Consider the following 23,033-nt stretch of genomic DNA (forward strand, 5'->3'; position numbering starts at 1 on the left):
GCAACTGAACCAGTATCAAATACCGGGGGGTTGCTACGAACACTAGTAAAATACACATCAATAATCCGTATATCAAATATACCTTTGTACATTTTGCCATCCTTCTTATCCGCCAAATACTTGGGGCAGTTCCGCTTCCAGTGACCAGTCCCTTTGCAGTAGAAGCACTTAGTCTCAGGCTTAGGACCATACTTGGGCTTCTTCACTTGAGCAGCAACTTGCTTGCCATTCTTTGTGAAGTTCCCCTTCTTCCCTTTGCCCTTTTCTTGAAACTAGTGGTCTTGTCTACCATCAACACTTGATATTTTTCTTGATTTCTACCTTCGTTGATTTCAGCATTACGAAGAGCTTGGGAATCGTTTCCGTTATCCCTTGCATATCATAGTTCATCACGAAGTTCTACTAACTTGGTGATGGTGACTAGAGAATTCTATCAATCACTATCTTATCTGGAAGATTAACTCCCACTTGATTCAAGCGATTGTAGTACCCAGACAATCTGAGCACATGCTCACTGCTTGAGCTATTCTCCTCCATCTTTTAGCTATAGAACTTGTTGGAGACTTCATATCTCTCAACTCGGGTGTTTGCTTGAAATATTAACTTCAACTCCTGGAACATCTCATATGGTCCATGACGTTCAAAACGTTTTTGAAGTCCCAATTCTAAGCCGTTTAAGCATGGTGCACTAAACTATCAAGTAGTCATCATATTGAGCTAGCCAAACATTCATAACGTCTGCATCTGCTCCTGCAATAGGTCTGTCACCTAGCGGTGCATTAAGGACATAATTCTTCTGTGCAGCAATGAGGATAATCCTTAGATCACGGATCCAATCCGCATCATTGCTACTAACATCTTTCAACTTAATTTTTCTCTAGGAACACAATAAACTGGGAGCAATATCGCGGGCTATTGATCTACAACATAGATATGCTAATACTACCAGGACTAAGTTCATGATAAATTGAAGTTCAATTAATCATATTACTTAAGAACTCCCACTTAGAAAGACATCCCTCTAATCTTCTAAGTGATCACGTGATCCAAATTAACTAAACCATAACCGATCATCACGTGAAATGGAGTAGCTTTCAATGGTGAACATCAATATGTTGATCATATCTACTATATGATTCACGCTCGACCTTTCGGTCTCAGTGTTCCGAGGCCATATCTGCATATGCTAGGCTCGTCAAGTTTAACCTGAGTATTCTGCGTGTGCAAAACTGGCTTGCACCCATTGTAGATGGACGTAGAGCTTATCACACCCGATCATCACGTGGTGTCTGGGCACGACGAACTTTGGCAATGGTGCATACTCAGGGAGAACACTTTTATCTTGAAATTTAGTGAGAGATCATCTTATAATGCTACCGTCAATCAAAGCAAGATAAGATGCATAAAAGATAAACATCACATGCAATCAATATAAGTAATATGATATGGCCATCATCATCTTGTGCTTGTGATCTCCATCTCTGAAGCACCGTCATGATCACCATCATCACCGGCGCGACACCTTGATCACCATCGTAGCATCGTTGTCGTCTCGCCAATCTTATGCTTCCACGACTATCGCTACCGCTTAGTGATAAAGTAAAGCATTACAGCGCAATTGCATTGCATACAATAAAGCGACAACCATATGGCTCCTGCCAGTTGCCGATAACTCGGTTACAAAACATGATCATCTCATACAATAAAGTTTAGCATCATGTCTTGACCATATCACATCACAACATACCCTGCAAAAACAAGTTAGACGTCCTCTACTTTGTTGTTGCAAGTTTTACGTGGTTGCTACGGGCTTTAGCAAGAACCGTTCTTACCTACGCATCAAAACCACAACGATAGTTTGTCAAGTTGGTGTTGTTTTAACCTTCGCAAGGACCGGGCGTAGCCACACTTGGTTCAACTAAAGTTGGAGAAACTGACACCCGCCAGCCACCTGTGTGCAAAGCACGTCAGTAGAACCAGTCTCGCGTAAGCGTACGCGTAATGTCGGTCCAGGCCGCTTCATCCAACAATACCGCCGAACCAAAGTATGACATGTTGGTAAGCAGTATGACTTATATCGCCCACAACTCACTTATGTTCTACTCGTGCACAACATCAACGCATAAAAACCTGGCTCGGATGCCACTATTGGGGAACGTAGTAATTTCAAAAATTTCCTATGCACACGCAAGATCATGGTGATGCATAGCAACGAGAGGGGAGACTGTTGTCTATGTACCCTCGTAGACCAAAAGCGGAAGCATTAGCACAATGCGGTTAATGTAGTCGTACGTCTTCATGGCCCGACCGGTCAACCACCGAAACTACGGCACCTCCGAGTTCTAGCACATGTTCAGCTCGATGACGATCCCCGGACTCCGATCCAGCAGAATGTCGGGGAAAAGTTCCGTTAGCACGACGGCGTGGTGATGATATTGATGTTCTACCGACGCAGGGCTTCGCCTAAGCACCGCTACAGTATTATCGAGGTGGACTATGGTGGAGGGGGCACCGCACACGGCTAAGAGACGATCAACTTGATCAACTTGTGTGTCTAGAGGTGCCCCCCTGCCCCTGTATATAAAGGAGCAAGGGGGGAGGCGGCTGGCCTAGGAGGAGGGCGCGCCAAGGGGGGAGCCCTACTCCCACCGGGAGTAGGACTCCTCCTTCCCTTGTTGGAGTAGGAGAGAAGGAAAGAGGGGGAGAGGAACAAGGAAAAGGGGGCTGTACCCCTTGTCCAATTCGGACAAGAGGGGGGGCGCGCGCCTCCTTCCTTTTGTCCTCTCTCCTCTATTCCCGTATGGCCCAATAAGGCCCATATACTCCGTGGCGAATTCCCGTAACTCTCCGGTACTCCGAAAAATACCCGAATCACTCGGAACCTTTCCGATGTCCGAATATAGTCGTCCAATATATTGATATTTACGTCTCGACCATTTCGAGACTCCTCGTCATGTCCCCGATCTCATCCGGGACTCCGAACTCCTTCGGTACATCAAAACTCATAAACTCATAATATAATTGTCATCGAAACCTTAAGCGTGCGGACCCTACGGGTTCGAGAACAATGTAGACATGACCGAGACACGTCTCCGGTAAATAACCAATAGTGGAACCTGGATGCTCATATTGGCTCCCACATATTCTACGAAGATCTTTATCGGTCAAACCGCATAACAACATACGTTGTTCCCTTTGTCATCGGTATGTTACTTGCCCGAGATTCGATCGTCGGTATCTCAATACCTAGTTCAATCTCGTTACCGGCAAGTCTCTTTACTCGTTCTGTAACACATCATCCCGCAACTAACTCATTAGTTGCAATGCTTGCAAGGCTTTAAGTGATGTGCATTACCGAGAGGGCCCAGAGATACCTCTCCGACAATCGGAGTGACAAATCCTAATCTCAAAATACGCCAACCCAACAAGTACCTTCGGAGACACCTGTAGAGCACCTTTATAATCACCCAGTTACGTTGTGACATTTGGTAGCACACAAAGTGTTCCTCCGGTAAACGGGAGTTGCATAATCTCATAGTCATAGGAACATGTATAAGTCATGAAGAAAGCAATAGCAACAAACTAAACGATCAAGTGCTAAGCTAACGGAATGGGTCAAGTCAATCACATCATTCTCCTAATGATGTGATCCCATTAATCAAATGACAACTCATGTCTATGGTTAGGAAACATAACCATCTTTGATCAACAAGCTAGTCAAGTAGAGGCATACTAGTGACACTCTGTTTGTCTATGTATTCACACATGTATTATGTTTCCGGTTAATACAATTCTAGCATGAATAATAAACATTTATCATGATATAAGGAAATAAATAATAACTTTATTATTGTATCTAGGGCATATTTCCTTCAAACATTGTCACTTATAATGATCCTATTGTTCCTACTTCTTATGTTGAGAAACCACCTTTTCCTGTTAGGATAAAGGATCATGCTAAAGCTTCAACTGTGGTTCGTAAAAGCAATATTAAAACTTATACACCTCATGAGCAAATTAAAGTTGAACCTTATATTGCTATTGTTATAGATCTCTTGTCTGATAATATTGATGGGCATGTTATTCATTTCCTTGATGAGACTACTAGAATTGCTAAACCTTGTGCTAAAGATAAAAACAGACCTGTGGTAGGCATGCCTGTTATTTCTGTTAAAATAGGAGATCATTGTTATCATGGCTTATGTGATATGGGTGCTAGTGCTAGTACAATACCTTATTCCTTATACAAAGAAATTATGGATGATATTGCACCTGCTGAGATAGAAGATATTGATGTCATAATTAAACTTGCCAATAGAGATACTATTTCACCAATGGGAATTGTTAGAGATGTTGAAGTCTTGTGTGAGAAAACTAAATACCTTGCTGATTTTCTTGTTATTGGTTCCCCACAAGATAGCTTTTGTCCCATTATATTTGGTAGACCCTTCCTGAACACTGTTAATGCTACCATAGATTGCAAAAGGGATGTTGTTACTATCGGTTTAGATGATATGACTCATGAATTTAATTTCTCTAAATTTAGTAGACAACACCGTGAAGAAGAATTACCTAGTAAGGATGAAATTATTGGTCTTGCTTCTATTGTCGTACCTCCTAGTGATCCTTTAGAACAATATTTGCTAGACCATGAAAATGACATGTTTATGAATGAAAGAAGGGAAATAGATGAAGTATTCTTTAAACAGGAACCTATTCTGAAACACAATTTGCCTGTTTAAATCCTAGGGGATCCTCCTCCACCCAAGGGTGATCCCGTGTTTGAGCTTAAACCGCTACCTGATACTCTTAAATATGCTTATCTTGATGAGAAAAAGATATATCCTTTTATTATTAGTGCTAACCGTTTAGAGCATGAGGAAGACAGATTATTGAAAACTCTGAAGAAGCACCGTGCTGCTATTGGGTATACTCTTGATGATCTTAAGGGCATTAGTCCCACTCTATGTCAACATAAAATTAATTTGGAAGAAGATGCTAAACCAGTTCGTGATCATCAACGACGGTTGAATCCTAAAATGAAAGAAGTGGTAAGAAAAGAAATACTAAAGCTCCTTGAGGCAGGTATAATTTATCCTGTTGCTGATAGTCAGTGGGTAAGTCATGTCCATTGTGTCCCTAAGAAGGGAGGTATTACTGTCGTTCCTAATGATAAAGATGAATTGATCCCTCAAAGAATTATTATAGGTTATAGGATGGTAATTTATTTCCGCAAATTAAATAAGGTCACTAAAAAGGATCATTACCCCTTACCTTTTATCGATCAAATGCTAGAAAGATTATCCAAACATACACATTTTTGCTTTCTAGATGGTTATTCTGGTTTCTCTCAAATACCTGTATCAACCAAAGATCAATCAAAGACTACTTTTACTTGTTATTTTGGTACTTTTGCTTATAGATGTATGCCTTTTGGTTTATGTAATGCACCTGCTACCTTTCAAAGATGCATGATGGCTATATTCTCTGACTTTTGTGGAAAGATTTGTGAGGTTTTCATGGACGATTTCTCCGTCTATGGATATTCTTTTAATGCTTGCTTGAGCAACCTTGATCGAGTTTTGCAGAGATGTGAAGAAACTAATCTTGTCTTGAATTGGGAAAAGTGCCACTTTATGGTTAATGAAGGTATTTTCTTGGGGCATAAAGTTTCTGAAAGAGGTATTGAAGTTGATAAAGCCAAGGTTGATGCTATTGAAAATATGCCATGCCCCAAGGACATCAAAGGTATAAGAAGTTTCCTTGGTCACGCCAGATTTTATAGGAAGTTCATTAAGGACTTCTCAAAAATTTCTCGGCCTCTGACTAACTTATTACAAAAAGATATACCATTTGTCTTTGATGATGATTGTGTAGAAGCATTTGAAATACTTAAGAAAGCATTGATCTCTGCACCTATTGTTCAGCCACCTGATTGGAATTTACCCTTTGAAATTATGTGTGATGCTAGTGATTATGCTGTAGGTGCTGTTCTAGGGCAAAGAGTTGATAAGAAATTAAGTGTTATTCAATATGCTAGTAAAACCCTAGACAATGCTCAAAGAAATTATGCTACTACTGAAAAACAATTCTTAGCAGTTGTATTTGCTTGTGATAAGTTCAGACCTTATATTGTTGATTCTAAAGTAACTATTCACACTGATCATGCTGCTATTCAATATCTTATGGAAAAGAAAGATGCTAAACCTAGACTTATTAGATGGGTTCTCTTGCTACAAGAATTTGACTTATATATCGTTGATAGAAAGGGAGCTGAGAACCCAGTTGCAGACAGCTTGTCTAGGTTAGAAAATGTGCTTGATGACCCACTTCCTATTGATGATAGCTTTCTTGATGAGAAATTAAATGTCATAAATGCTTCTCATACCGCTCCATGGTATGCTGATTATGCTAATTACATTGTTGCTAAGTTTATACCACCTAGTTTCACATACCAGCAAAAGAAAAAGTTCTTCTATGATTTGAGGCATTACTTTTGGGATGACCCGCATCTTTATAAAGAAGGAGTAGATGGTGTTATTAGACGTTGTGTACCTGAGCATGAACAGTAACAAATCCTACGCAAGTGTCACTCTGAAGCTTATGGAGGACACCATGCTGGAGATAGAACTGCACATAAGGTATTGCAATCTGGTTTGTATTGGCCTACTCTCTTCAAGGATGCTCGTAAGTTTGTCTTATCTTGTGATGAATGTCAAAGAATTGATAATATTAGAAGACGTCAAGAAATTCCTATGAATTATTCACTCGTTATTGAACCATTTGATGTTTGGGGCTTTGACTATATGGGACCCTTTCCCTCCTCTAATGGATATACACATATTTTAGTTGTTGTTGATTACGTTACTAAGTGGGTAGAAGCTATTACAACTAGTAGTGTTGATCATAACACTTCTATTAAAATGCTTAAAGAAGTTATTTTTCCGAGATTTGGAGTCCCTAGATATTTAATGACTGATAGTGGTTCACATTTTATTCATGGTGCTTTCCGTAAAATGCTTGCTAAATATGATGTTAATCATATAATTGCATCCCCTTATCACCCTCAGTCTAGTGGTCAAGTAGAATTGGGTAATAGAGAGCTCAAGTTAATTTGGCAAAAGACTGTTAATAGATCTAGAAAGAATTGGTCCAAGAAACTTGATGATGCATTATGGGCCTATAGAACTGCATATAAAAATCCTATGGGTATGTCTCTGTATAAAATGGTTTATGGAAAAGCATGTCACTTACCTCTCGAACTAGAACACAAGGCATATTGGGCTATTAAAGAGCTCAATTATGATTTTAAACTCGCCGGTGAGAAGAGGTTATTTGATATTAGCTCCCTCGATGAATGGAGAACCCAAGCCTACGAAAATGCCAAGTTGTTTAACGAAAAAGTTAAAAGATGGCATGATAAAAGGATACAAAGGCGTGAGTTTAATGTAGGTGATTATGTATTGCTATACAACTCTCGTTTAAGATTTTTTGCAGGAAAACTTCTCTCTAAATGGGAAGGTCCTTACGTTATTGAGGAGGTCTATCGTTCCGGTTCCATAAAAATCAACAACTTCGAAGGCACAAATCCGAAGGTGGTGAACGGTCAAAGAATCAAACATTATATCTCAGGTAATCCCATAAATGTTGAAACCAATGTTATTGAAACCGTAACCCTGGAGGAATACATAAGGGACACTTTCCAGAATGTTTCAGACTCCGAAAAGGAATATGTATGTGGTACGGTAAGTAAACCGACTCCGAAACAGTTTTTAAGGCAATATTTCTCCGTTTTGGAATATTTAGAAAAATAGAAAAATAAGAAGCAGTCCGGGAAGGACACGAGGGCTCCACGAGGGTGGAGGGCGCGGCCCCCTACCTCGTGGGCACCTCGTGTGCTCTCCGGACTCCGTTTTCGCACACGACACGTATTTTGGTCGGTAAAAATTCATTATATAATCTCCCGGGGTTTTGACCACCGTATCACGCAAAAATCTCTTGTTCTTGTTTCGAGCTGTTTTCTGCCAGGGTTGTCGAAGCTAAGCATCATGTCGTCTCCCTCCTCCTCCAACAATGAGGGCAACGATGCTTGGCTAATGAAGATAGAGCTGAAGAGAGAAGAACCCATGGAGACCCACAAGGATGGAGGGATAAAGAAGGCCACGGAGGACCAAGCTCCGGCAACAGAAGACATCCTTCAACTTGATCACAATATTCTTACCCCAACTGAGATCGAAGCTTTCAAGATGATCGAGTTAGCTCGTATACAAAATAAGTATCTCACACGTGAAAATATTTTGTTGAAGGAGCATATCATCGCACTCAAAGGTATTATCTGCAAGTTAGAAGACCTCCTACGCTCGATGTGCGACTATCCATCATCAACAACTCCACCTTCTTCACCAACAAAGGAGACATAATCACATGGGTATGGGCACTCCCCTTGGCAACTGCCAAGCTTGGGGGAGTGCCCCGGTATCGTATCACCATCACTTCTATTTTTATTGTTTTTCTTAGTCCGATCCTTTTGGTAATATCTTGATTTAGTAGAATAAAAGTCTTAGTATGATCTAGTTGTGAGTTTTGCTTTTATAATTCTTCTATGTAATCGAGTCCGTGAGCTATATAATAAAGATTAGTGTTGAGTCAAGGGCTTGATTATTTTGCCATGATCCTAAGGGAACAAAAGAAAAGAGAAAGAAATAAAAAGAAACAAAGAGATCATGTGAGTCTTATGGAGAGTAATGAGCTCACATAGAAAAAGTATGATGAATAAAAGTTGTTGAGAGTTGACAAGCATAGTTTTGGTCATCGTTGCAATTAATAGGAAGTAATAAAGAAAGAGAGGTCTTCACATATAAATATACTATCTTGGACATCTTTTGTGATTGTGAGCACTCATTAAAATATGACATGCTAAAGAGTTGACGGTGGACAAGGAAGACAACGTAATGGGTTATGTTTTCTTACATCTGAGATAAATTATATTATCATGGATCATCCAACATGGTTGAGCTTGCCTTTCACCCTCGTGCTAGTCAAATTCATTGCACCAAGTAGAGATACTACTTGTGCTTCCAAATACCCTTAAACCAGTTTTATCATTAGAGTCCACTATACCTACCTATGGATTGAGTAAGATCCTCTAAGTAAGTTGTCATCGATGCAAGCAATAAAAATTGCTCTCTAAATATGTATGACTTATTAGTGTGGGAGAAAATAAGCTTTATACGATCATGTGATATGGAAGAAATAAAACCGACAGACTGCATAATAAAGGTCCATATCACAAGTGGCAATATAAAGTGGCGTTCTCTTGCATTAAGACTTTGTGCGTCCAACCATAAAAGCGCATGAAAACCTTTGCTTCCCTCTGCGAAGGGCCTATCTTTTACTTTTATCTCCTACCTTGCATAAGAGTCATGGTGATCTTCACCCTTCCTTTTTACATTTTATCCTTTGGCAAGCACAGTATGTTGGAAAGATCCTGGTATATATGGCTAATTGGATGTGAGTTTCATAAACTATTATTATTGACATTACCTTGAGGTAAAACGCTGGGAGGCAAAACTATAAGCCCCTATCTTTCTCTGTGTCCGATTAAAACTCCATACCCATAAGTATTGCATGAGTGTCAGCAATTGTGAAAGACTATATGATAGTTGAGTATGTGGACTTGCTGAAAAGCTCTTATACATTGACTCTTTCCTATGTTATGATAAATTGCAATTGCTCCAATGACTGAGATTATAGTTTGTTAGTTTTCAATGAAGTTTACGATTCATACTTGAAATTGTGATTGAATTATTACTGAGGGAGTCCTGGATTAGGAGGTGTTTGGGTAGCTGGACTATACCTTCAGCCGGACTCCAGGACTATGAAGATACAAGATTGAAGACTTCGTCCCGTGTCCAGATGGGACTTTCCTTGGCGTGGAAGGCAAGCTTGGCGATGCGGATATTCAAGATCTCCTACCATTGTAACCGACTTTGTGTAACCCAAACCCTCTCCGGTGTCTATATAAACCGGAGGGTTTTAGTCCGTAGGACAACTTCATCATACAACAATCAAACCATAGGCTAGCTTCTAGGGTTTAGCCTCCTTGATCTCGTGGTAGATCTACTCTTGTACTACCCATATCATCAATATTAATCGAGCAGGACGTAGGGTTTTACCTCCATCGAGAGGGCCCGAACCTGGGTAAAACATTGTGTCCCATGTCTCCTGTTACCATCCGCCTAGACGCACAGTTCGGGACCCTCTACCCGAGATCTGGCGGTTTTACACCGACATTGGTGCTTTCATTGAGAGTTCCTCTGTGTCGTCGCTTTTAGGCCCGATGTCTCCTTCGATCATCAACAACGATGCAGTCCAGGGTGAGACTTTTCTCCCCGGACAGATCTTCGTCTTCGGAGGCTTCGCACTGCGGGCCAATTCGCTTGGCCACCTTGAGCAGATCAAAACCTATGCCCCTAGCCATCAGGTCAGGTTTGGAAGCCTAAACTACACGGCTGACATCCACGGGGACTTGATCTTTGACGGATTCGAGCCACACCCGAGCGCGCCGCACTGTCTCGATGGGCATAACATAGCTCTGCTGCCGAACAGCGCCTTGGAGGCCGCACACGCATCGGTTCCGACCACTGATTCGGAGCCTACTGCACCGATCGAGGATCAGCGGTTGGACGCTGCCTCAGGGGCTGCGATCTCAGAGACGATCGAGCCGAACTCCAGCCCCGCACTCCACATGGCCCGTGACTCCGAGGAGCCGGATTCCTTTCCGAACTCCGAGCCCCCCGCGCCCCTGCCGATCGAATCCGATTGGGCACCGATAATGGAGTTCACCGCCGCGGACATCTTTCAGCACTCGCCCTTCGGCGACATCCTGAATTCGCTAAAGTCTCTCTCTTTATCAGGAGAGCCCTGGACGGGCTACGGTCAGCAAGGATGGGATTCGGATGAGGAAGAAATTCAAAACCCACCCACCACCCACTTCGTAGCCACTGTCGACGACTTAACCGACATGCTCGACTTCGACTCCGAAGACATCAACGGTATGGACGACGATGCAGGAGACAACCAAGAACCAACGCCTATAGGGCATTGGACAGCCACCTCATCTCATGATGTGTACATGGTGGACACCCCTAATGGAAGCAACACCGAGGAAAACGGGGATGGAAAGAGGGATCGATCTCACGAAAAACAATCGAAGCGTCGGCGTAAACGCCGACCCAAGCCCTGCCTTGATAAAGACCCAGCCATAGAGCAGGATGAGCCGGTAGACAACGAGCATGCCTTAGAACAACCGTCCGAACAGGACAACCCGGATAGAGAAACCGAACATCCCTCCCCCGACGAAAATGGCATTCCGAACGATCCTACGCCAGACAAGCCCACTAAGAAGAAGAACCTCCACAAACGGCTCGTTGCAACCGCACGCAGCCTAAAAAAGCAGAAGCGGAAGCTAAAAACTACGAAAGATGCACTTAGGATCAAATGGAGTAAAGTAATCAATACCGCAGACAAATACGGCGACAGTCGCCGCACTAAAAGCTATCCGAAGAGAAAGCTACTGCCTGAATTCGACGAGGAGGCCTTAGAGCCCTCGCATTCCAAAAGTGAGAAAGCCACACGGTCGGATAGACGACCCCATGGCCAGCATAAAGCGGCAAGCAGCGCCGCACTTAAGCCGGCATGTGACCCACTTAAGGATTCGCATCATGGCCCAGCCAGGTCCATTTACGGGCCAAGAAAGCAAGCTCTCATAAGAAATGCAATAAAGCCATTATCAGAATCCGGCACACCCAAATACAGGGGTGCCGCACACCCCCTATGTTTCACCAATGAGGTCCTGGATTATGAATTTCCAGCGGAATTCAAACCCGTAAACATAGAGGCATATGATGGAACAACAGACCCCGGAGTCTGGATCAAGGATTATATCCTCCACATATATATGGCTAGAGGAGATGATCTCCACACCATAAAATACTTACCCCTCAAGCTTAAAGGGCCAGCCCGGCATTGGCTCAAAAGCCTTCCTGAAAACACAATCGGAAGTTGGGAAGAGCCCGAGGAAGCTTTCTGAGCAAATTTTCAAGGGACCTATGCCCGCCCTCCGGATGCAGACGATCTTAGTCACATAACTCAACAGCCCGGAGAGTCAGCTCGGCAATTCTGGAACAGATTTCTTACTAAAAAGAATCAGATAGTTGACTGTCCGGACGCTGAAGCCTTAGCGGCTTTCAGGCATAATGTCCGAGACGAATGGCTCGCCAGACACCTCAGCCAAGAAAAGCCAAGAACAATGGCCGCACTAACAAGCCTCATGACCCGCTTTTGCGCAGGAGAGGACAGCTGGTTGGCAAGATGCAGCACCAGTGACCCAAGTACATCCGAAACTAGGGATGGAAACGGAAAACCGTGACACAATAAGGACCGTCGCCGGACTAAGGAAAAAAGTCCGAAGAGTACGACAGTCAACGCCGGATTCAAAAGCTCACGACAGAATCAGAAAAAGCCGCCCCTCCAAGATAACAGGGACGACCTATCCAACCTAAACAAAATCTTGGATAGGATATGTCAAATACACAGCACTCTCGGAAAGCCTGCTAACCATACCCATAGAGATTGTTGGGTTTTCAAACAATCCGGCAGACTCAACGCCGAACACAAGGGGCTCGACACACCAAGCGAAGACGAGGACGAACCCCAAAAGCAGAGTACCAGGAAACAAAAGAATTTCCCACAAGAAGTAAAAACAGTAAACTTACTCCACATAACAAAACGTGCGGCGCCCATAAAGGTACGCGCCCCACGGCCTATCCCAAAGGAATCCCGCCACTGGTTGTCAAAACCAATCATCTTCGATCATCTGGATTATTCTAGAAGTATCGGGAACACAGGCTGGACTGCCCTGGTACTCGATCCAATAATTGGCGGACTCCAGTTTTCAAATGTCCTTATGGACGGTGGCAGCGGACTCAACCTGATATATCAGGACTCAATCCGCCACATGGGGATCGACCCAAAAAGAATTCGCCATAGCAAAACCTCCTTTCAAGGAGTAACGCCAGGTCCGGATACCCATTGCATGGGTTTTCTCCGGCTCGAGGTTATTTTCGGCTCTGCCGATAACTTCCGTCGCGAAAAGCTGACTTTCCACATCGTCCCATTCTCAAGTCGCTACCAAGCACTACTGGGACGCGAAGCTTTCTCCCTCTTTAACGCAATACCGCATTATGCATCTCTTACGCTTAAGATGCCCGGTCCACGCGGCATCATCTCCTTAAAGGGGAAGCAGTGAGAACACCTCCCCCAAGTAGAGGATTGTGCGGCCGCTTTAACAGCCCCACAATACAATGGCTTCACCAGCCAGAACATCGGAATAGGTCATTAAGACCACGGACACGGATAGACGAGTCCGGCACAAAAGTATCGTTGATAAAGGCTTAGTGGCCATATACCCCTGCACTAGGGGCTTCACACGTATAAAATAAGAGACAATAAAGCTCAATTTTTCATATTTTACTTTACACTTTGTTTATTTCATATAACTTTTGTTTGGCACGCCCCTTTTTCAACTTAGTTGCTCTCTTTTTACAGATGAACATCATGCTGCGCCCGTCCAGGATATTGCACAACGGAGACACAGGCGCAGACGTGCAGTAGGGACCCGTTCCAAGGATTCTTTTCAGATTAAGACCCTGCGTAAACCTTTTTTACTGTCTCTTGTTGATACACATCCCCTGGTTCTATGACCAAGGAGGAGGCTGGCGTCTTGGCATGTGGCCACGTCAGAATTCTTGCGTGTACCTGGACACTAGGGGCTTATACCTCAGAGCGTTACCTCGCCCGCTCTCATAAAGACCGAATACCTTAGGGAGTGTTCGGCGTCGCGAGTTTGGCCTTATATGCATCAGCTCCGAGTCATGATTTTGGTCAAATGTTGGGTTGCCCGGCTCCTGTGTTCGGCCGCCTTACGTTCTGCTCTATCGGCTAAGGCGGCACCAGGAGAACTACTGCGATTGTGCCCTGGTTCGGCCAGGCGAGCACCTCAGTAGAGAAAGCCGAAAACCGACTGTCATGATATGGCGTGAGACTGGTCAACCACTCAATGACTCTCCGGAATCTGTAGGATTCCTCCACATTAACGAAGGGCCGTTTCCCGGCCAGGCACATACGCGCCCCGAATTCGGGCGAGCGCAGTCGCCACCAAGGGGCTACCTAAATAGTCCCATTGTCAAGCTCCTATGGCTAAGTGAAAGTGTTAAAGCATTATAGTCCGGTTGCCTAGCTCGCTGCGCTATCACCTCCTTTGTAGGACCAAGACGTTGGATTAAGTGTGAAAATGTGCCTTCTGCGAGCACCCCCGCACTATGTGCGTGGGGGCTGAAGCCAACGACTGCCATCTTTCAGATTCTGTATATATACGTTAAAACGGCCGCACAGGAGGTGTTCCAAAAACTTGAAGGCACGAGTATAAAAGGCTATTGCAATTCATCAAAATATTGTTTTATAATTACATATGCTATCAGAACATAGCATCCTTCGAGCACTGCGTCTCTATTACACGAGCGCCTTCAAGGATTTCCTGAAAATAGTGCTCGAAGGGTACTCGGCTTTTGTCCGAATCTCGGGATGCAACAACGGTGGTCTCCATCTCTGCCCAGTATGTCTTGACACGGGCAAGAGCCATCCGTGGGCCCTCTATGCATGTTTACCTCTTCATCGCATTGATACGTGGCACCGCGCCAAGGAATTGCTGCACCAAGCTGAAATAACTCTTCGGCTCCGATCTCCCCGGCCATAGATGACCCATGACGTACTTCATGGCGAGTCCGGACAATCTATTCAGTTCGGCCCATTGAGCCAGACGATCGTCCACTGCCAGTGGACACTCTGGATTGTGAAATTGCGACCAGAAAAGCCTTTCCACTTCGCGATCTTCTTGATCTCGAAAGTGTTAGGTCGCATCAGCAGCACTCGCTGCCAAATCCAGATAGGTGTCCTCCACACTCCACATCTGGTCCAACGGAGCAAACTTCGGATCGCAAAACTTCCTCCGCAGCATAAAGGGCTTTCCGACCGCAATCTGTCCGGCCTGACGTAGCTCCTCCTTCGCAGCTCTCATCGCAGAGCGAGCGTCCTTGGCATCAGCAACGGCCTTCTCTAAATCCGTCTGTCTCACCCGGTCTTCTTTGTCAAGAAGCTTGCAACGGTCAGCAGCGCTTTTTAACTTCACGGCCATCTTGGCCATCTCCTTCTTGCTTCGGCAGTGAGCAGCCTGTTCGGCTCTCATCTCTTCAAGGGCCTTCTCGGCAGCCGCATCACTTTTCCTGGCTTGTTCCTTAGCTCGAGCAAGTTCCGCCCGAAGACTCTCCATGGCGGCCGCACCATCTGCGTCAAGCACACACATTGTAAGATACTGGCATAAAGCTCCTCTTACCAGATGCCGCCCGAGGAATTGCATACCTTGAGCCTCATCAAGCCGCTCGTTGACGAGCGCAATGTCGGCATCTGCCACGTCAAGTTGCCGCTTTAGTTCGGCAAAATCATCAGTTCGGCTCGATTCCGGACACTTCGCCACCTGTATACAAAGGAGACATTTTAGACCTGGGATTATGATCCTTTGTGCGTCGTCGATTTTGACAACACACAGAGTCTCAGGGGCTACTATCTACACAGGACGCATCTTGTTTATGTGCAACTGACAAAGAAGTACATTATCAAACGTACCTCAAAACCTGCGAGCAAACTTCTGACGGCCTCATGCAATCCGCTTTCCGCGGACGAAATCCTTCCAATCACCGTACCCAGCAATGCACGGTGCTCCTCTGAGATAGAAGCTCGCCCCAGCAGAATCATCAGCTCCTCCGACTGCGCATCGGACGGTGCCGGACTCGTCCTATGACCTCCATCGAAGGCCGGACGTGGAGAACCTTGGGGGGCCATATGGCTACCTTCCACCCCTGCCGGATTCGGAGAAACCCTCCGCAACGACACCTCAGGGTCGCCCGCCTCGCCAGGCGGTACGGCAGGGGGAGGCGTTCCACTCTCCATCATCTCCGGAAGAAGATCCCCCGAAGACGAGCTCTGCTGAGAAGGGCTGAGGTCCGAGCTATAAAGTAAAATTTTGGTTAATCTTCTTAGATAAAAAGCAAGGATTTCTCTCATCCCTTTAAAGGAAAATCTTTCTCTACTTACGGCTTGCTGGAGGGCTGATCCCTTTGAGGGCATAGTTCGGTCGAGGATCTCCCCGGCGTCGGACCCTCTGACGAGGACTTTTTCCCCCGCTTTGAGGCCATGGTCTCTGGGTCGTCAGAGGCGGCCCTCTTCTTCCCCTTAGGAGAGGAATTGTCGGTTCCTCCCTTCGGAGCAGCCTCCTTCGAGGAGGTCATAGTTTCCTTGTCCTCCCCCTCACTTCCCTCCAAAGGCACGATCTTCAACATCCTGACTAGCACGGGATCCGGCCTGGTCTCAGGAAGGGGAGCCGGACACCTGATCAGCTTTGCCTTCGCTATCCACTCCTGTTTAAAAGGACAGCTCTTTTTGGGGTGAGTTTATGACAATCTTACGGGTAGCGAGTCCGGGCACAAGGTTACTTACTTGAGTATCCGGACAATTGCAGCTTAAACCTATGTCCTCGGTCAAATCCGGACACATCGCTTGTGATCCGAAGAACATTTTATACATCTCCACGGGCGTTGCGCCCATAAAATGCTGAAGAGCTCGTGGTCCCTCCGGATTAAACTCCCACAGACGAAGGGAGCGATGTTTGCCGGGCAGTGTTCGGCGAATCAGCATGACCTGCGTCACCTTGACCAGGTTGAGGTCTCTTTCTAAGAGATCCCTGATGCGGCCCTGCAACAAGGGCAGATCTTTGGATAACCCCCAATCTAATCCTTTGTTGACCCACGACGCTAGCCATGGTGGGGGACCCGAGCGAAAGGCAGGAGGCGCCACCCACTTGGCGCTCCTGGGAGCGGTGATATAGAACCACTCTCGTTGCCACAAGCCGAGCTCCTCTTGAAAGGAGCCCTCGGGCCATGGAGCATCAGCATTCTTACTTATGACAGCGCCTCCGCACTCTGCGTGCCGTCCCTCGATCATCTTCGGCTCCACTCCAAAAGTCTTGAGCCATAATCCGAAGTGAGGAGTAACACGGAGGAATGCTTCGCACACAACGATGAATGAGGAAATATGGAGGATGGACTCTGGAGCTAAGTCATGAAATTCCAGCCCATAATAGAACATCAGCCTCCTCACGAAGGGATCCATCGGGAAGCCTAACCCCCGAAGGAAGTGAGACATGAACACCACGCTCTCACCAGGATGGGGACTGGGAATAGCCTGCCTTTGAGCAGGCAACCTATGCGAAATTTCGGCGGTCAAGAACTTAGCCTCTCTCAACTTTAGCACGTCCTCCTCCGTGACGGAGGAGGGCATCCATCGGCCTTGAAGGTCGGAACCGGACATTGTCGAAGGTCCGGAGTGCCTGGAATCTGGAGCCTAGGGTGTTGGAACTCGAGGCGACGGGCGAACTTGTTTTGAGATTGGAGAAAAGGAGTAAGGCCTTGGTCTCTTTATAAGAGGTTGAATACCAGGAGCCCTCCCCGTAACCGTTTGGGACTCGCCTTTAATCGAGAAGACATGCTAATGGGCACGATTGGGTTAGCCACGTCCGTATTGATGAGAATCCCGTAAGTAAAGGGGACACGATCTCTGCTTTGACAAGACGTGCCAAGGAAACCGCCTCGCAAAACATGCTGAGGTGGAGAAGTGAAAATGATTTGAATAAAGGCTTGGCCATAGTGTGATGTCACGCTGCGGAATACGTCAGCAGATTAGATTTGTGTTAATATTATTCTCTCTGTGGCAATACGTGGAAACTTATTTTGCAGAGCCGGACACTACTCTTGGTGTTTACAAGCTTTTATGAAGAATTTGGAGGAGGAACCCGCCTTGCAATGCCGAAGACGATCTGCGCACCGGACTCGTCATCATTGAAGCCTGGTTCAGGGGCTACTGAGGGAGTCCTGGATTAGGGGGTGTTCGGGTAGCCGGACTATACCTTTAGCCGGACTCCAGGACTATGAAGATACAAGATTGAAGACTTCGTCCCGTGTCCGGATGGGACTTTCCTTGGCGTGGAAGGCAAGCTTGGCGATGCGGATATTCAAGATCTCCTACCATTGTAACCAACTTTGTATAACCCTAACCCTCTCCGGTGTCTATATAAACCGGAGGGTTTTAGTCCATAGGACAACTTCGTCATACAACAATCATACCATAGGCTAGCTTCTAGGGTTTAGCCTCCTTGATCTCGTGGTAGATCTACTCTTGTACTACCCATATCATCAATATTGAGCAGGACGTAGGGTTTTACCTCCATAAAGAGGGCCCGAACCTGGGTAAAACATTGTGTCCCTTGTCTCCTGTTACCATCCGCCTAGACGCACAGTTCGGGACCCCCTACCCGAGATCCGCCGGTTTTGACACCGACAATTACTCTAGCATAAGAAATCATATGACAAGAATCATATAAGTTGTTGTTCTAAGAATGATCATGGTGCCCTCATGTCCATATTTTATTTTTTATCGACACCTCTATCTCTAAACATGTGGATATATTTTTCGATTTCGGCTTTCGCTTGAGGACAAGCGAGGTCTAAGCTTGGGGGAGTTGATACGTCCATTTTGCATCATGCTTTTATATCGATATTTATTGCATTATGGGTTGTTATTACACATTATGTCACAATACTTATGCCTATTCTCTCTTATTTTACAAGGTTTGCATAAAGAGGGAGAATGCCGGCAGCTGGGATTCTGGGCTGGAAAAGGAGCAAATAATACAGACCTATTCTGCACAGCTCCAAAAGTCCTGAAACTTCACGGAAGACGTTTTCAGAATATATAAAAAATACTCAGCGGAAGAAGTTCACCAGGGGGGCCACACCCCGCCCACGAGGGTGGGGGCGCGCCCTACCCCCCTGGGCGCGCCCCCTACCTCGTGGGCCCCCTGGTGGCCCTCCGGTGGCCATCTTCTGCTATATGAAGTCTTTCGATGGGAAAAAATAAGAAGCCATCTTCTCGGAGAAACTCCGCCGCCACGAGGCGGAACCTTGGCGGAACCAATCTAGGGCTCTGGCAGAGCTGTTCTGCCGGGGAAACTTCCCTCCCGAAGGGGGAAATCATCGCCATCGTCATCACCAACGCTCCTCTCATCGGGAGAGGGCAATCTCCATCAACATCTTCATTAGCACCATCTCCTCTCAAAACCCTAGTTCATCTCTTGTATCCAATTCTTGTCTCCAAGTCCGGGATTGGTACTAGTAGGTTGCTAGTAGTGTTAATTACTCCTTGTAGTTGATGCTAGTTGGTTTAATTGGTGGAAGATCATATGTTCAGATCCTATATGCATATTAATACCCCTCTGATTATGAACATGTTTCTGCTTTGTGAGTAGTTACGTTTGTTCCTGAGGATGTGGGAGAAGTCTTGCTATTAGTAGTCATGTGAATTTGGTATTCGTTCGATATTTTGATGAGATGTATGTTGTCTCTCCTCTAGTGGTGTTATGTGAACGTCGACTACATGACACTTCACCATTATTTGGGCCTATAGGAAGGCATTAGGAAGTAATAAGTAGATGATGGGTTGCTAGAGTGACAGAAGCTTAAACCCTAGTTTATGTGTTGCTTCGTAAGGGGTTGATTTGGATCCATATGTTTCATGCTATGGTTTGGTTAACTTGATACTTTTGTTGTGGTTGTGGATGCTTGCAGTAGAGGTTAATCATAAGTGGGATGCTTGTCCAGGTAAGGACAGCACCCAAGCACCGGTCCACCCACATACCAAATTATCAAAGTACCGAACGTGAATCATATGAGCGTGACGAAAACTAGCTTGACGATATTGCTATGTGTCCTCGGGAGTGCTTTTCTCTATATAAGAGTTTGTCCAGGCTTGTCCTTTGCTACAAAAAGGATTGGGCCACCTTGCTGCACTTTATTTACTTTTGTTACTTGTTGCTCGTTGCAAATTATCCTATCACAAAACTATCAGTTACCACTTATTTCAGTACTTGTAGAGAATACCTTGCTGGAAACTGCTTATCATTTCCTTCTGCTCCTCGTTGGGTTCGACACTCTTACTTATCGAAAGGACTACGATAGATCCCCTATACTTGTGGGTCATCAGTTAGCAGAGGGCGAGGGTGTGGGAAGCTCATATGGAAACGTGTGCTCGTCAAAAACAACGTGGCGAGACACTATAACGCGCCGGGAAAGGGGGTCGTAGCACCTATAACCCTTATGTTCGAGAGGATAGCCGAGGAAAATGCAGCGTGTGGACCATGGAGCAAGCTTGTGTGGCGTGGTAGCTGAGAGGTTGGGGAAACGAAGGCAGCCGAAAACGCGAAGGTGATCATATGTGGGGTGAAGACCATGAAGGCGGTAATATGGTGTTTGGTTGTTAATGGCACACGAGGGACGTCGATTGAGAAGGTAGGTAGCGGTGTGGAGGGCTTCGACCCAAAAGGGAGGGGTGAGTTTGGCTTGGATTAGGAGTGTGCGAACTATATCATTGGTGGTGTGAAGTAAACGCTCGGCCTTGCCATTTTGGGGAGACGTGTGAGGGCATGAGAAACGGTAGACTATGCCGTTGGTAGAGAAGAAAGAGCATAAATCGGAGTTAATGAACTCGCCACCGTTGTCACATTGTAACACTTTGATGATCACATTGTATTGAGTTTTGACATAAGCAAAGAAACGTTGTAGGGTAGTGGATGTGTCGGATTTGTGGCGTAGAGGAAACGTCCATGAAAAATGAGAGTAATCATCAAGCACAACGAGATAATATTGGTAACCAGAAAAACTCGCAACCGGAGAGGTCCATAAATCACAATGGATTAAATCGAAAGGAGCAAACGTGCGACTAGTGGAAGAGGGAAAAGGTAAACGTGGTTGCCGCCCAAGTTGGCATGCACTACAAGGAACATGAGGAGATTTATTACATGAGGTAAGAAAAGCATTGTCTAAAGAGCGAAGGGTATGAGGACTAGGATGGCCGAGCCGACGATGCCACACATCACCATCGGAGACAGTAGTGGAAAAGGCAGTGTGCCAAGCCTTGTTGCTGTCGTGAAAGGGGTAGAGGTCGCCGGAGCTAGCGTAGATCAGGATGACTTTCCGTGTGCGGAGGTCCTTCACAAGAAAACCAAACGGGTAAAACTCTATAGAGCAAGAATTATCCTTGGTAAATTGACGAACGGAAATAAGGCTGGTAGTGATGTGAGGTGAGAAAAGAACATCATGTAAATGAAAGTTATGTGGGGAAAGGAGTGTGGAGCCAGTGGCATGTATGGGGAGATGAGATCCATCTTGATAAATTATGCTTAGAAGGAGAATTCGAGAAGGTGAGGTTACCAGAGTTGTCGGTCACGTGGTTGGAGGCGCCGCTGTCGAGGTACCATTCGTTGGAGGGGGGCCCGGGGTTGGGGAAGCCGTGGGAGCTGTAGGCGGCGTGAAGCATGGCGAGGTGATCCCAAGACGGCGGCTGGTGTGGCGAGGGCGCGTGGTACGGCGAGTATTGCACCGGATAGGCGTGGGCGTGGGATCCCGGACGTGGCCCAAGCACGCCAGCAGAATTGGGAGGAACCCAGCCGGGGCGTGGAGGAGGGATCGCCATCCCATAGGGGGCGAAGAAGCCCATGTAGGGGTTGTAGGCCGGCAGGGCGTGGCCACGACCGCCCGAGTCGCCGCGCCCACGACCGCGCCCGTGGCCGCGCTCACCACCATCACCTTGATGAGAAGAGCCGTTGCCACGACTGTGCTGCTGGTTGGAGCCCCGATCGAAGACCGATCCGCGCGCTCACCTGAGCGGGGGCCGGATCCGTCGTTGTTGGGGAAGCAGGAAGGCCCGGAGGAGCCACCGGTGTCGGGGGTGCCGCCGCTCCCGTGGACAGCGAGCACAGTGGCGCTGGCGTCGGAGGTGCGCTGAGCCTGGTTCTCCTCGGCGAGTTTGACGCGCAAGAAGATGGTCTTGAAGGGTGGCAAGGGAACGGTGTCCCCCAGAACCACACGGATGGTGTCGAAGCGCCCGTCGAGGCCGTGTAGAAACTGCGTGGTGAGGTCGACCTCGGTGACGGCATGATCAATGTCCACGAGACCGGTGGTGAGGAGCTTCATGCGGCGCGCGTACTCGTCGACGAAAAGGTCACCCTGCTTGAGGTTGCGGTACTGTCGGTTTAGAATCATGTAGTGGGCCGCACGATTGGCAAGGAAGTAGTCTTGGATCCGAGTCCAGAGAGCATAGGTGGTGGTGGCGCCGATCACATGATTGATGATCTGATCTGTAAGGGTGGCGTACATGGTGGGGACGACATGGGTGTCAAGTTCGAGGTAGTGGCTGTCGGCGTTGGGAGGTGGTGGATGATGGATGAGGTAGGTGACGTCGTAAAGGACCATCAGGAAGAAAGATTTCCACTTGTAGTAATTGTTTTCAGCAGGGTTCAGGAGGAACTTGATGTGGCTAGTGAGATCCACGTTGAGGATGGGGTGGCGAGCGGGTGGTGCCGGCGGCAGCGGCTGTGGGTTGGTGGAGGAAAAGAGAGGAGCAAACTGGGAAGTAGGGCTGGGAGAGGTGCCGGTGAGGTGGGCAGAGGCAGTGCCGAAGACGAACGGCGGCGTGGATGTGCCGGCGGCGGTGGCCGAGGATGAGCCGGAGGAGGCCGTCGAGGAGAGGGAGGCCGGCGAGGAAGCGGGCATGGTGGCCGCGGAGGAGGAAGAGGAGTGTTCGGCCATGGAAAGACCTGGAGACACTGATACCAAGTTAGACAATAAAATGATTGCCCTTGATCTCTGATTACAGTACAACAACAGTCATTACATATAGAAAGCCCAAGGAAGTAGGCACGCAGGCCAGGGCATTGGTTGAGATTCTAAATTCTAGGGCTGGACGTGCCAGACTATTACAACAGAAATATTTACGTGTTAACACTGTTCCCCGCCTTATTAGACGGCAGC

Source organism: Triticum dicoccoides, chromosome 4A (assembly GCF_002162155.2).
Source record: "Triticum dicoccoides isolate Atlit2015 ecotype Zavitan chromosome 4A, WEW_v2.0, whole genome shotgun sequence".
NCBI lineage: Eukaryota > Viridiplantae > Streptophyta > Magnoliopsida > Poales > Poaceae > Triticum > Triticum dicoccoides.